Raw genomic sequence first — 14,062 nt, forward strand, 5'->3', positions numbered from 1 at the left:
GCCAGGCTCAAGGTTCCTGCCTACTGCCATACCATGCCTAGAAGAAAGGCGTCAGATTTTGTTTTCTTACGTCGAAGCTCTCATTGCTCAAGGGGCTGTCATCTCCGTTCCAGAGTCCGAGCGAGGCCAAGGAATATATTCTCCGCTCTTTCTGGTCTAAAAGAAGAACGGATCATGGAGACCAGTAATAGATTTGACCTTCTTGAACAAATTCATAAAAAAAGAAAGGTTCAAAATGGAGACCCTGTTGTCCATACAGCAGTCAGTCCAGCCGGCAGATTGGATGGTGTCCATCGACTTGAAAGACGCCTACTTTCATGTCCCTGTGGACGAAGATTTTCAAAGGTTTCTCCGGTTCGAAGTGGGAGGATTACATCTTCAGTTTATCTGTCTCCCATTCGGGCTCTCAACATCTCCACGGACCTTTTCAAAAATCTTATTGGCCGTGGTAGCCCTACTGAGATTGAAAGGTATCCGTCTTCACCACTATTTGGACGATCTACTCCTGTTGTCCCAAGACAGAGACCAACTATTAGTTCATCTGGAGCAGGTCGTGTCCACTCTCCAGAAGTTTGGTTGGTTACTCAACAAGGAGAAGAGTCACCTGATTCCAACTCAGTCCCTGATCTACTTGGGCGCTCTGTTCGACACAGAGAAGGCGACTATCTCTCTTCCAGAGGAAAAGATAGGGACTCTTCGAGACAGGATTCGCTTTGCCCTCTCATCCTCTCATCTTCAGGCACGTCAATGCCTGAAGGTGATCGGGACTATGGTCGCAGTAGTCCCCATGGTGAAGTGGGCCCTGTGGAGGATGAGACCCTTTCAGAAGGGATTCCTTCAGCAATGGGATACGTGGCATCTGGATCAACGCATCTTCTTAACCCCTTCAATGAGAGCGAGTCTCCCCTGGTGGTTATGCAGAGACCACCTGCTGAACTGCCACTCTCTGAGGCCAGCTCCGTGGGTAGTGGTTACCTCGGACGCCAGCAACACAGGCTGGGGTGCCCACTGTCTGTCGGAGGTGGCACAGGGCAGGTGGGAGTTTTCCACTCGAGGAATAGTATCCAACATACTAGAACTCCGAGCAGCATTCCAAGCTCTTCGAGCATTTGCTCATCTGACAAAAGACCAACCTGTCATGCTGCGCCTGGACAACACCTCAGCAGTGGCATACATCAGGAAACAAGGGGGAACACGCAGCTGGTCCCTATTGAGGGAAGTGGAGCCGATTATGTCCTGGGCACAGAAAAATCTCTCGAATCTTTCAGCGGTTTATGTTCCAGGAGTCCAGAATGTCAAAGCAGACTTCTTGTCCAGAGTGGATCTGGACAACAACGAGTGGTCCCTTCACAAGGAAACGTTCAACTGGATCCTAACATTGGGGCTTTCTCCAGAGGTAGACCTCTTCGCCTCCCCCTGCAATCACAAACTGCCGAAGTACTACTCAAGATTCAGAGATCCACAAGCATCAGGGATAGATGCACTCTCGGATCAGTGGAGATTCCACAGGGCATACGCCTTCCCACCAATTCCGATTGTGTTGCAGTTCCTTCGGAGACTCAGGTCGGAGCCAGTGGAGGTAGTGGCGGTGATTCCCTTCTGGCCGAACAGGCCATGGTTTCCCCTTCTGACACTACTCAGTGTCCGAGACCCAATCCCGCTACCCTTCAGACCGGATCTGTTGTCCCAGGGGTCTGTACTCCATCCGTGCCCAGACCGTTTACATCTCAGGGTCTGGATGTTGAGAGGAGGAGGTTACAGGCTTTAGGCTGTCCAGAAATGGCAATCTCGACATTACTTAGTGCTAGAAGAAGCTCAACGAACAGGGTGTATCAGAGAATCTGGGAAAAATTTTCTGCACAACTGAATACAAGGCCTGATCCTCAATCTTCAATTAAGATCCAGGATGTATTGAGCTTTCTCCAATCAGGTCTGGATTTGCCTCTATCAGTGAGTTCGCTCAGAGTCCAGGTCTCGGCTATTTCCGCTTTTACAGGGATCTCCTGGGCCACTCATGCCCTAATTCGTCAGTTCTTCCAAGGGGCAGTGAGAATCAGACCTCAGAGAAAACCCAGGTTTCCCAAGTGGGATCTGCCACTAGTTCTGGATTTCCTGGCGAGTCAGATTCAAGACATGTCTGATTCCTTGACCATAAGAGAGCTTACACTGATAACAGTGTTTCTGGTAGCTATAACCTCAGCAAAAAGAGTGTCGGAAATTGGGTCCTTTGGGACACAAGAGCCTTTCTTAACCTTTTTTCCTGACAGAGTGGTACTCATCCCCATGCTGGATGCGAGACCAAAAAGGACCTCTGTCTTCCATGAAAACATAGAAACAGTATTACCAACCTTTAGACAGGAAGAGGAAGAATCTTCGGTTCATCCGCTGGATGTTGGAGAGTGTATTAAGAAATATTTAGATGCCACTTCCTCTTTCAGAAAATCAGAACATCTCTTTGTTACCTTCTATGGAAAAAACAAAGGTTCAAGAGCCTCGACGAGATCCATTTCCTCTTGGATCATCCAGACCATCCAGTGGGCTTATAGGGCTAAGGGCTTGACCCCTCCAGCAGTAGTTACAGCTCATTCGACGCGGAGCATCTCTACCTCCTGGGCAGTATCCAGACATGTGGCTCCTGAAGTCATTTGCAGAGCAGCGTCGTGGTCCTCTATTAACACTTTCTTATCCCATTACTGTGTTGAGCCAGCGGCTCTTTCTTCTGTGAATTTCGGTTTGCAAGTCCTGTCTGTTTGACAAAATGCATTAAACTTTTCTGTTCAGCACCTGCCCACCCTGTGTGTACGGCGAGTTATTTCCCGATACGTATGCTGCCATGGAGTCTGTCAGGAAAACGGAAAATTTATATCAAATACTTACCGTAATTTTCCTTTCCTGATGGACTCCATGGCAGCAGGAGTTCCCTCCCGGACTTCTGTGGAGGATAGTTACAGAACACGTGTGCTGAACAGGAGCAAAGATTTATGGGAGTGAGGTCCTATGGGTAGGTTTGGAGGCGGGGCCAAACCCGATACGTATGCTGCCATGGAGTCCATCAGGAAAGGAAAATTACGGTAAGTATTTGATATAAATTTTCCGTTTTTCCCCTGGAATTGAGCTTTACATGTAACAGGCATTTGGAATATAGTGAAATTAAGAAATGAAAAAAAAAAAAATGTGCTGAGGATAGCTTTAAAGGAAAAGTTCAAAAATAATAATAAATGCACGTAGGTAAAAAAAAAAAATGTGCATTTACTTTTTTTTTTTTTTACTAGGAGCCTGCAAAGCATTGCACCAGTGATCATGAGATTGCGGGTGCAATGCTGGACTCATGTAACAGAGTGGGTACAATTTATTTGTGCACACCTGTCATGGGTTAGCCTCTGCCCTTCCCCCATCTTTTTCTTCTTTTGTTTGGGTTAAGTGTGCTGGGCTTATTTTTTATTGGCCTGATTCACTCCCCTTTATTAATTTGGATGCATCTGTGGCAGATACCTTCTGCCCAATGGTGTACAAGGGACCTGGCCAGGTGTCTAGGGGCCTCAGTAAATAAAGGGGCCTCGATTGGTGGTCGGTCTTTTAGCTGGGCAGTTTGAGCAAGAAGAGCTACCCCTCCCCATCGTGGGCACTTTATGTGGTTCATCATCTTTAATATCAAAGGGGGACTTTATTATAAATTGAAAGTTAGTTTTGTTTGTTTGAAAGTTTTGCTTGAGATGATTTGGCAGAGCATTATCTGTTTGTTATACAGTATGAGAATATAATGGATTTCTTTTGTTATTTGCTAAGTGGTGTGAATTTTGAAACCAATAAAAGTGCTGCAGCCAATTTACAGCAATTTCTGTATTCTGTGTTTTCATTCGTTTATATATGGTTGTATTTCTTTTTTAACAACTTCTGGACCGGAAGATTTCCCCCCTTAATGACCAGACCATATTTTGCGATTTGGCACTGCGTTATTTTAACGGACGATTGATGTCCTTTTTTTCCCACAAATAGAGCTTTCTTTTGGTGGTATTTGATCACCTGTGCGTTTTTTATTTTTTGCACTATGAACAAAAAAAGAGCGACAATTCTGAAAAAAAAAAAAACAAAACATTTTTCACATTCTGCTAAATGACATTCTAAAAAAAATGTAAAACATTTTTTAACAATGTAGGCCAATTTGTTTTCTGCTACATATTTTTGGTAAAAAAAAAAATCGCAAAAGGCGTATTTTGATTGGTTTGCGCAAAGGTTATTGCGTCTACTAGCTACGGGAAAGATTTATGTCATTTTTATTGTTTTTTTTTTTACTAGTAATGGCGGCGACTTTTTGTGGGACTGCGACATTGCAGCGGACAGATCGGACCCCTGACTGACATTTTTGGGTGTACCAGTGACATTATTACAGTAATCAGTGCTATAAATATGCACGGTTACTGTAATAATGACACTGGCAGGGAAGGGGTTAACAGTATGGGTGATCAAGGGGTTAAATGTGTACCTAGGGGCTTGTTTCTTACTGTGGGGGGGGGGGGCGTGGCTAGTGGAATGACCATACAGACCTGTGATCCTATATAGCAGGATCACAGGGGCTCTGTGATCATTCCAGGGAGAAGAACGGTCAACTGTGTTTACAACAGTCGACCATCCTTCTCTCTCAGCGGGGAACAATCGCGGGTGTCAGGCAGTAATCGGAGCCGCCTGACCCGTGCATCGGCTTCTCTGCTGACGAGCATGGGCGGGAGTGCGCCGGCGGTGGCGTGCGACCGACGTAGCCCTACGTCGGTTTGCCTGGGAGAACCGCACTGTCGCAGTAAATACACGGCCTGTGGTCAGCAACTGATTAAAGGTAACTTTATTGCACATAAAATAATAATGCACAAAATGGCAAGAACAACAAAAAAGGAAGAGCCAAACATCGCTGTAATCAATATATAAAGCATTAATTTATCGTGTACATAACAATAATAAAAATAATAATAAAGACATATATCTGTCATTTGATCAGAAGTAAAGAGTAAACCGAAGTTATCTAGGAATACTGTTATATCCAAACTTCATGCACCAGATTAAGATAAGAGAATTATGAGTGGTCTACATACTTGGTTATTGACCTAATTTCTAGCTGGTATAGTGCTTTTCGAGCTCACTCATATACAGCTGCAAGAAAAAGTATGTGAACCCTTTGGAATGATATCGATTTCTGCACAAATTGGTCATAAAATGTGATCTGATCATCATCTAAGTCACAACAATAGACAATCACAGTCTGCTTAAACTAATAACACACAAAGAATGAAATGTTGCCATGTTTTTATTGAACACACCATGTAAACATTCACAGTGCAGGTGGAAAAAGTATGTGAACCCTTGGATTTAATAACTGGTTGAACCTCCTTTAAAAACAATAACTTCAACCAAACGTTTCCTGTAGTTGCAGATCAGACGGGCACAACGGTCAGGAGTAATTCTTGACCATTCCTCTTTACAGAACTGTTACAGCTCAGCAATATTCTTGGGATGTCTGGTGTGAATCGCTTTCTTTAGGTCATGCCACAGCATCTCAATCGGGTTGAGGTCAGGACTCTGACTGGGCCACTTCAGAAGGCGTATTTTCTTCTGTTTAAGCCATTCTGTTGTTGATTTACTTCTATGCTTTGGGTCATTGTCCTGTTGCACTTTTTGATTTTTGTTAATTTGTTGATACTTCATCTTTCACATGCACTTTAAAACCATGTTTATCAATTTCTTTAGCGCTGCACTCTATTTGTATAAGAAGCTGTATGTTTTTAGAAAGAGATTCATCATCAATATATCCAAAGAGACATCGTAAAGGATTAAAAATATTGGGTACCTGGGCCACTGAGCCAACAAAGGCAGTGACTTCTGACCAGAAATATGGTTGTATTTGTATGTTTTTTGGGTCTTTAGTATGGAGTGCAACCCTATGCAGACTGTCAGTGTAAGCGGTCTGCACGTACAGGCAGGCAGTTACACAGTGAAATGGCGAAACAATGAACTACCTAGAGCGCCCTGGTAGCTCATTGAGAGCTACAAGCCGACATCTGCAAAGGCTGTCGGTACTTGTAGTTTTCCTATTCACAGAACTTTGGCACCGATGAGCACAGAACAGAAATAATACATTTTCAAAAAGACTGTATGCAAACTCATTGTAAAGTATATTCCCATGGGTAATACGTTTAAAAGGCTAAAAATATAACCTATGTGGCTCACAGCCAAAGTTAGAAAAGCTATAGATAAAAAGAAAAGAGCTTTCAAAAAATATAAAAATGAAGGAACACTATCATTGTTTAATTGTTACAAAGAATATAACAGAATATGTAAAAAGGAAATCAAGGACACAAAAATTCAAAATAAATGACAGATTGCAAAAGATAGTAGGACAAACCCCAAAAAATTCTTCAAATAAATTAACAGTAAAAAGGTTAGGTCTGAGCGTGTAGGCCCTTTACAAAATAATCAGGAGTGGGTGACTGGGGACAAAGTGAAGGCAAATTTATTAAATACTTTCTTCAGCTCTGTGTATACAAAGGAGTATGGGGAAGCTCATGACCATAATGAGGATGGTATTGACACAGCCCCAAACGATCCCCAATGGCTCAAAAGTGATATGGTCGAGAAATATTTAGACAGAATAAGGGTGGATAAAGCACCTGGACCAGATGGCATCCACCCACGCATCCTAAAAGAATTGAGCGCTGTAATTTCAAAGCCTTTGTTTCTCATTATTAGGGACTCGTTAAGGACTGGAATAGTACAACTGGATTGGCGTAGGGCCAATGTGGTGCCTATATTTAAAAAGGGATTAAAGTCTTTGCCAAGTAACTATAGATCTGTTAGTTTATCTTCTATAGTCAGGAAGATACTGGAGAGTTTACTAAAAGACCACATAGATGAGTTCTTTCTGGAAAAAAAAATATCTTAAGCAACAGACAGCATGTATTAATGAAAGACAGAAGTTGTCAGACAAACCCGATTTCTTTTTATGAGGTGGTAAGTAAAATCTTGGAAAGAGGGGTGGCTGTGGACGTAGTATACTTGGATTTTGTAAAAGCGTTTGACACAGTTCCCCACACACGGCTAATGTGTAAGGTAAAGTCTACTGGCTTGGAAAGATCAGTTTGTAATTGGCTAAAAGATAGAATTCAGAGAGTAGTGGTTAATGATTCTTACCCTGAATGGTCTAAAGTTATCAGTGGTGTACCCCAAGGTTCAGTGTTGGGACCCTTACTTTTTAATATCTTTATAAATGATATAGGGTCTGGGATTAAAAGTACCATTTCAGTCTTTGCAGATGACACCATCCTTTGCAGTGGAATAACTTCTTTACAGGATGTCTCCAACTTACAAGCTGATCCCAATGCACTGTTTCATTGGGCAACTATGTGGCAAATGAGGTTTAATGTTGATAAATGTAAAGTTATGCACTTGGGGGCTAAGAATATGCATGCATCATACATACTAGGTGGAGTAGAACTGGGGGAATCCATAGCGGAGAAGGATCTGGGTGTTCTGGTAGATCATAAGCTTAATAAGAGCATGCAATGCCAAGCTGCGGTTTCCAAAGCAAGCAAAGTCCTTTCTTGTATTAGCAGAGGCATGGACTCCAGAGAGAGAGAGATATAATTTTGCCCCTGTACAAATCATTAGTAAGACCTCATCTGGAATATGCAGTTCAGTTTTGGGCACCAGTTCTTAAAAAGGATATCGGGGAACTGGAGAAAGTGCAGAGAAGGCCAACCAAAACTGATAAAAGGCATGGAGGAGCTCAGCTATGAGGAAAGATTAGAGGAACTGAATGTATTCTCCCTTGAGAAGAGGAGATTAAGGGGGGATATGATCAACATGTATAAATACATAAGGGATCCATATAGTGAACTTGGCGTTGAGTTGTTCACTTTAAGGTCAACACAGAGGACAAGGGGGCACTCTTTACATCTAGAGGGAAAACAGATTTCATCTCCAGATATGGAAAGGTTTCTTCACCGTAAGTGCTGTGAAAATGTGGAATAGACTCCCTCCAGAGGTGGTTCTGACCAGCTCACTAGATTGCTTTAAAAAAGGTCTGGATTCTTTCCTGGGTGTAGATAATATACAGTAAGTGGGAACTAAAAATTTTTTTAGGTACCGTTGATCTAAGGAATATCCGATTGCCTCTCGGGGGATCAGGAAGGAATTTTTTTCCCTGCTGTAGCAAATCGGATCATGCTTTGCTGTTTTTTTTTTTGCCTTCCTCTGGATCAACTACGGGTATAGGATTGTGTATATGGGATTGTATGGTTGGGTTTTCCATACTGTTTTTTTTGTTTTTTTTTTGGTTGAACCAGGTGGACTTGTGTCTTTTTTCAACCTAACTATGTAACTTTATGAATAAATGATGTGGCTGGGTGGACATAGACCTGCACAGCCGCATGACAGTGAGTTCAGGGAGAAGATCCCTGGCGAGCTGTCACTGGAGGCGGCGGGTCAGGGAGAGGCTACAGCAGTGGGAACATGTAATATGTTCCACCCTATAAACAGGTGAACATGTAATATGTTCCCAAAGGTGAACTTATCCTTTAATTTTTTCATTGATATATTTCCTTTTTAAAATATTGATAAAATGCAGATTAAAAACTCAAACATAATTTGATTCATAGTTCCTTGCTGAGCATTCATTTCACATTGAGACAGCCCTGGAAGTGTTTTTCCCACATCGTACAAAATAAACTGTGACTTTTCTCACCATTTCATTGGTGTGCATAACTTCTAACACTTGCTGGGTCTCAATGAAGTACTTTCCTGGAAGAATGTGTGAAAAAAGGTTAGCGGGTTACATTAGGTGAATTTTCTTGTACAAATATAGTTCTGTAGAAATCCATGAGGAGTATGGTGGAATAATTACAGCTGATATGTTGTTGTTATAGAAAAACAGCATTACTAGTGCAAATTTGTCTTATTAACATAAATGTGGCTTTCTGCATCAACAGCAATCCATATCAGCTTGTCCCTCATCTCCTAAAGGCACAAGTCCCAGGTGTTGAGGAAATGAAAATTCCCGAAGATTAGGCATTAAACTGAGTGGCTCTTATGGATAATTCTCTAGCTAATGATTTTGCACCGTGATTAGGTAATATAAATCTACTCCAAGGTGTATTTACAGATGTGTTCTAGACTAAAGTGAAGTCATAATTGCTTGCCACAATAATTTATTTATAGGAAGTCTCTGAGTAGCTGTGCTATACTTGACTAAATAGTTTACAAGTTTAAATCCACCTAAAACCAGCATTTCAGTTTTTGGTGGATGTTAAAGTGTACATAAACCCTCACCTTGTAAAACAACCCATTCTGTTTAACCACTTGCAGCCCGCAATGTACTGCGGACGAGTGAAAGTAAAGCGATGCCCCCGTACGCCGCTGCCGGGTATAGGGTGCGCTCATGTGTGTCCCCGCCCCCACCCCGACACCTCTGCTATTATTGTACTCCTGGGGTTTAGGTCAGGCGAGTTTGTTGGCCAATTAAGTACAGTGATACTATTGGCACTTTTCCACTGCAAGTACCGGCTCGGCTCTACTTGCTTTTCCACTGCTGGTACCGCATGGTACGGTGTTGGAACAGTTCGGTACGGTTTTTCTTTTCCACTAAAGTAGTACTAAAGCTAAGTGGGTGGGATAACAACAGGGTGGGTGGGATTCTCTGACCAATCAGTGGCTAGTAGTGACTGCATGCAAAGGATTGTGGGATATGGTACCGGGTATGGTACCTGTTGGAACCACAATCGAGTAGGTACTGTTTTTGAGAGCCGTACCGTTCGGTTCCATGCAGTGGAAAAGCGCCGCCGTGCCGATCCGTACCGAACCGTTCCTACACCATACCATGCGGTACCAGCAGTGGAAAAGCACAAAAGCGAGCCGAACCGTTCGGTTCCATGCAGTGGAAAAGCGCCATATGATCATTAAACCAGTTATTGGTACTTTTGGCAGTGTGGGCAGGTTCCAAGTCCTGCTGGAAAATAAAATCAGTATCTCCATAAAGCTGGTCAGCAGAGGGAAGCATGAAATGCTCTAGAATTTCCTGGTAGAGGACTGTACTGACTTTGGACTTGATAAAACACAGTGGACCAACACCAGCAGATGACACGGGTTCCCAAATCATCACAGACTGTAAAAAATGTTCAATTTCATTTAAAATTCAAGGCCCCAGAGCCTGGAGGAAGAGTGGAGAGGCACAGAATCCAAGTTGCATGAGGTCCAGTGTGAAGTTTCCGTAGTCAGTGATGATTTGGGGAGCCATGTCATCTGCTGATGTTGGTCCACTGTTTTTTTTTTCCAAGTCCAAAGTCAGCGCAGCCCTCTACCAGGAAATTCTATCGCACTTCATTCTTCCCTCTGCTGACCAGCTTCATGGAGAGGCTGATTTCATTTTCCAGTAGGACTTGGTACCTCCCACACTGCCAAAACCAATAACTGGTTTATTGGTCATGGCATCACTGTGCTTGATTGGCCAACAAACTTGCCTGACCTAAATCTCACAGAGAAACTGTGGGGTATTGTCAAGAGGAAGATGAGACACCAGACCCAACAATACAGATGAGCTGAAAGCCACTATCAAAGCAACCTGGACTTCCATAACACCTCAGCAGTGCCAGAGGATGATCGGCTCCATGCCACACTGCATTGATGCAGTAATTTATGCAAAAGAAGCCCTAACAAAGTATTGAGTGCATACTATACTGTACATGGACATACTTTTCAGTAAGCCAACATTTCTGTATTAAAAATCCTTTTTTGCTCTTATATAATATTCAAATTTTCTGGGATACTGAATTTTGAGTTTTCACTAGCTGTAAGCCATAATCATCAAAATTACAAGAAATAAATGCTGGAAATGTATCACTCTGTGTGTAATTAATCTACATAAAATAAACTGCTCAAAAAGGAACAAATTTTAATCAGAGTATAGCATCAAGTCAATTAAACTCCTGGGATATTGATCTGGTCAGTTAAGTAGCAGGGGGGGGGGGGAGGTTGTGGTTGTCAGTTTCAGCTGCTTTGGTATTAATGAAATTAACAACAGGTGCACTAGATGGGCAACAATGATACAACCTCCAAAACAGGAATGGTTTTACAGGTGAAGAGCACTGTAATTTTTTTCCCTACTCATCTTATTTCACTAGTTTTGTATTTGGCTAGGGTCAGTGTCTACTACTGGTAGCATGAGGCGATACCTGGACCCATAGAGGTTGCACGGCAGTCCAGCTCCTCCAGGATGGCACATAAGTACGTGCCATTGCCAGAAGGTTTTCTGCGTCTCCCAGCGCAGTCCTAAGAGCATAGAGGAGATTCCAGGAGACAGGCATTTACTCTCGGAGAGCTGGACAGGGCTGCAGAAGGTCCTTTACCCATAAGCAGGACCGGTATCTGCTCCATTGTGCAAGGAGGAACAGGATGACCACTGCCAGAGTCCTACAAAATGACCTCCAGCAGGCCACTGGTGTGAATGTCTCTGACCAAACAATCTAAAACAGAGTTCATGAGGGTGGCCTGAGGGCCTGATGTCCTCTAGTGGGCCCTGTGCTCACTGTCAGGCACCGTGAAGCTCGATTGGCATTTGCCATTGAAGACCAGAATAGGCAGGTCCGCCACTGGCGCCCTGTGCTTTTCACAGATGAGAGCAGGTTCACGCTGAGCACGTGAGACATGAAAGGTTCTGGAGAAGCCATGGAGTACGTTATGCTGCCTGTAACATCGTTCAGCGTGACCTGTTTGGTGGTGGATCAGTGATGGTCTGGGGAGGCGTATCCATGGAGGGACACACAGACCTCTACAGGTTAGACAATGGCACCATGACTGCCATTGGGTATCAGGATGAAATCCTTGGACCCATTGTAAGACCCTACGCTGGTGCAGTGGGTCCTGGGTTCCTTCTGTAGCACAACAATGCCCAGCCTTATGTAGCGAGAGTATGCAGCCAGTTCCTGGAGGATGAAGAAATTGATACCATCGAATGGCCCCCATGCTCACCTGACCCAAATCCAATAAAACACCTCTGGGACATTATGTTTCGATCTATCTGACGCAGCTAGGTTGTTCCTTACTCTGTTCAGGAGCTCAGTGATGCCCTGATCCATATCTGGGAGGAAATATCCCAGGACACCATCTGTGGTCTCATTTGGAGAATGCACCCATGTTGTCAAGTATGCATACAAGCGCGTAGGGGCCCATAGAAACTGCCGAGTACCATTTTGAGTTGCTGCAATGAAATTTCAACAAAGTGGACTAGCCTGCTGCATCATTTTTTTCACTTTGATTTTCAGGGTGTCTTTGAATTCAGCCCTCTGGTTGATAATTTTCATTTCCATCAAACGAAGTGGCATCCTTTCATTCCTAACACATTACCCAGTCCATATCAGTAGATATCCAGCGTGATATTTTTCCCCATGTGTTTTCAAAGTGTTCCTTTAATTTTTTTGAGCAATGTATACGAGTTTCACTTTTTGAATTGAATTACTGATATAAAATTAATTTTTTTGATGATATTCTAATTTTTTGAGATGCACCTGTACTTAGGTGGATGCTGAATCTGTCCCTTGGAGAACTAAGCGATCTAACCCTGCCAATTCCTCGGTTCTCAGGAGCTTCCCGAGCAGAGAGCTGTTGACCGTCAGTCAGCAGCTCTCTGCTCTGCCCCACTGCGCTTACTGGAGTGCTGGGCTGTGGAGGGGGGGCATGCGGCTTAGGCACTCAGCGGCTCACCAAGAGGCTGAGTTTGGTGCTGGTCCAGGCATGTGGGCGAATCCTGACTCCATTGTTACAATCTTGCCGAGCCCAGACTGGCTTCTCTGACATCAGCCTACAGCAAGCTTCAACCCGCTGTCTGTTGAAACCGGGTCACAGAAGTAAAGAACGAGCTTTGGCTGTACTTCTCCTTTAAGCTGGCCATACTTTATACATTTTCCTTATTTACTTTCAACTATGTAGGGCAAGGCCCTGCCTGATTCCATACAATATGAAAGGGTTTAGGTTTATCCTCATATTTTATGGTTTTGGTAAATCCTAAAGGAAAGTTGTACAAGACAATTGAATAGTGTATGGCAGTAGTGTCCAACCTGCTGCCCCAGATGGCTATTAGGGATGGGCAAAACAAACCCTTTAGGTTCGCACCAGAACTTTCGAGGTTCGCACCAGAACTTTCGAGTATCGTGAAATTTTGGAACCGAATAACGAACCCCATTGAACTATATGGGACCCGAACTGGAAAAATCAAAGGCTTACATGCAAGTAATTGGGCATACAAAGGTTATGGGGGTCCAGGAACTGCCCTGGGGGTCATGTATTAATGAAAAGCGTTTGTAAAAACATTTTCAAAATGAGCAGCGATTTACTGATGCCTAAAGTGAAAGCATGAAAATGAAAAAGGACAATAAAAATGAAAAATTCCTTTTAATATAGTGCCTGCGGGGTCCCATTATGCCTCGTACACACGTTCAGATAATCGTACGACTTATCGTTCGCATTTTGTTGCATGATACCAACATCAAATTCAACAATGCATACTAACCGTATGATTCTGGAAAAATTTCCTGGTTGCGTAGCTACGCATCGAATAGTGCAAAACAAAAACAATGGCAGGCAGGCTTTTTCCGGGTTATTTTCATGTTTGATTATGCGTTGTCTTTGTGGATCGATTTTTAGTGGGCACATACTGTACTGATTAAACAATTGTCGTTCACTAGGCTATCGTCCGACAGAAGTTTTTCGTGTTTGTCCCTTCGGATTTTGTTGGCCAAACTGTCGTGATTAGCTGTTGAATGCTGTGTACTAACGATCAGATTATCGTGCGATCAAATGGAAAGCAATTTTTTTCATACGATTATCTGAACGTGTGTACGAGGCATTAGTCTACCTGTAAAGTGGCACCTCTATACTGTGTATTGAAGCTGTTGCAGAAATAATTGCATTCATAAAGCCCAAAAAATTGAAAATTCTCCCTGCAAGCTCTATTTTGTAAACAAAAACATCATACAGACTGGCTTTGGGGGAGCCAGTCTGTACGATGAGGCCACAATGCAGTGCACTG

Source organism: Pelophylax lessonae (assembly GCF_965119305.1).
Source record: "Pelophylax lessonae genome assembly, chromosome: 4".
Taxonomy (NCBI): Eukaryota; Metazoa; Chordata; class Amphibia; order Anura; family Ranidae; genus Pelophylax; species Pelophylax lessonae.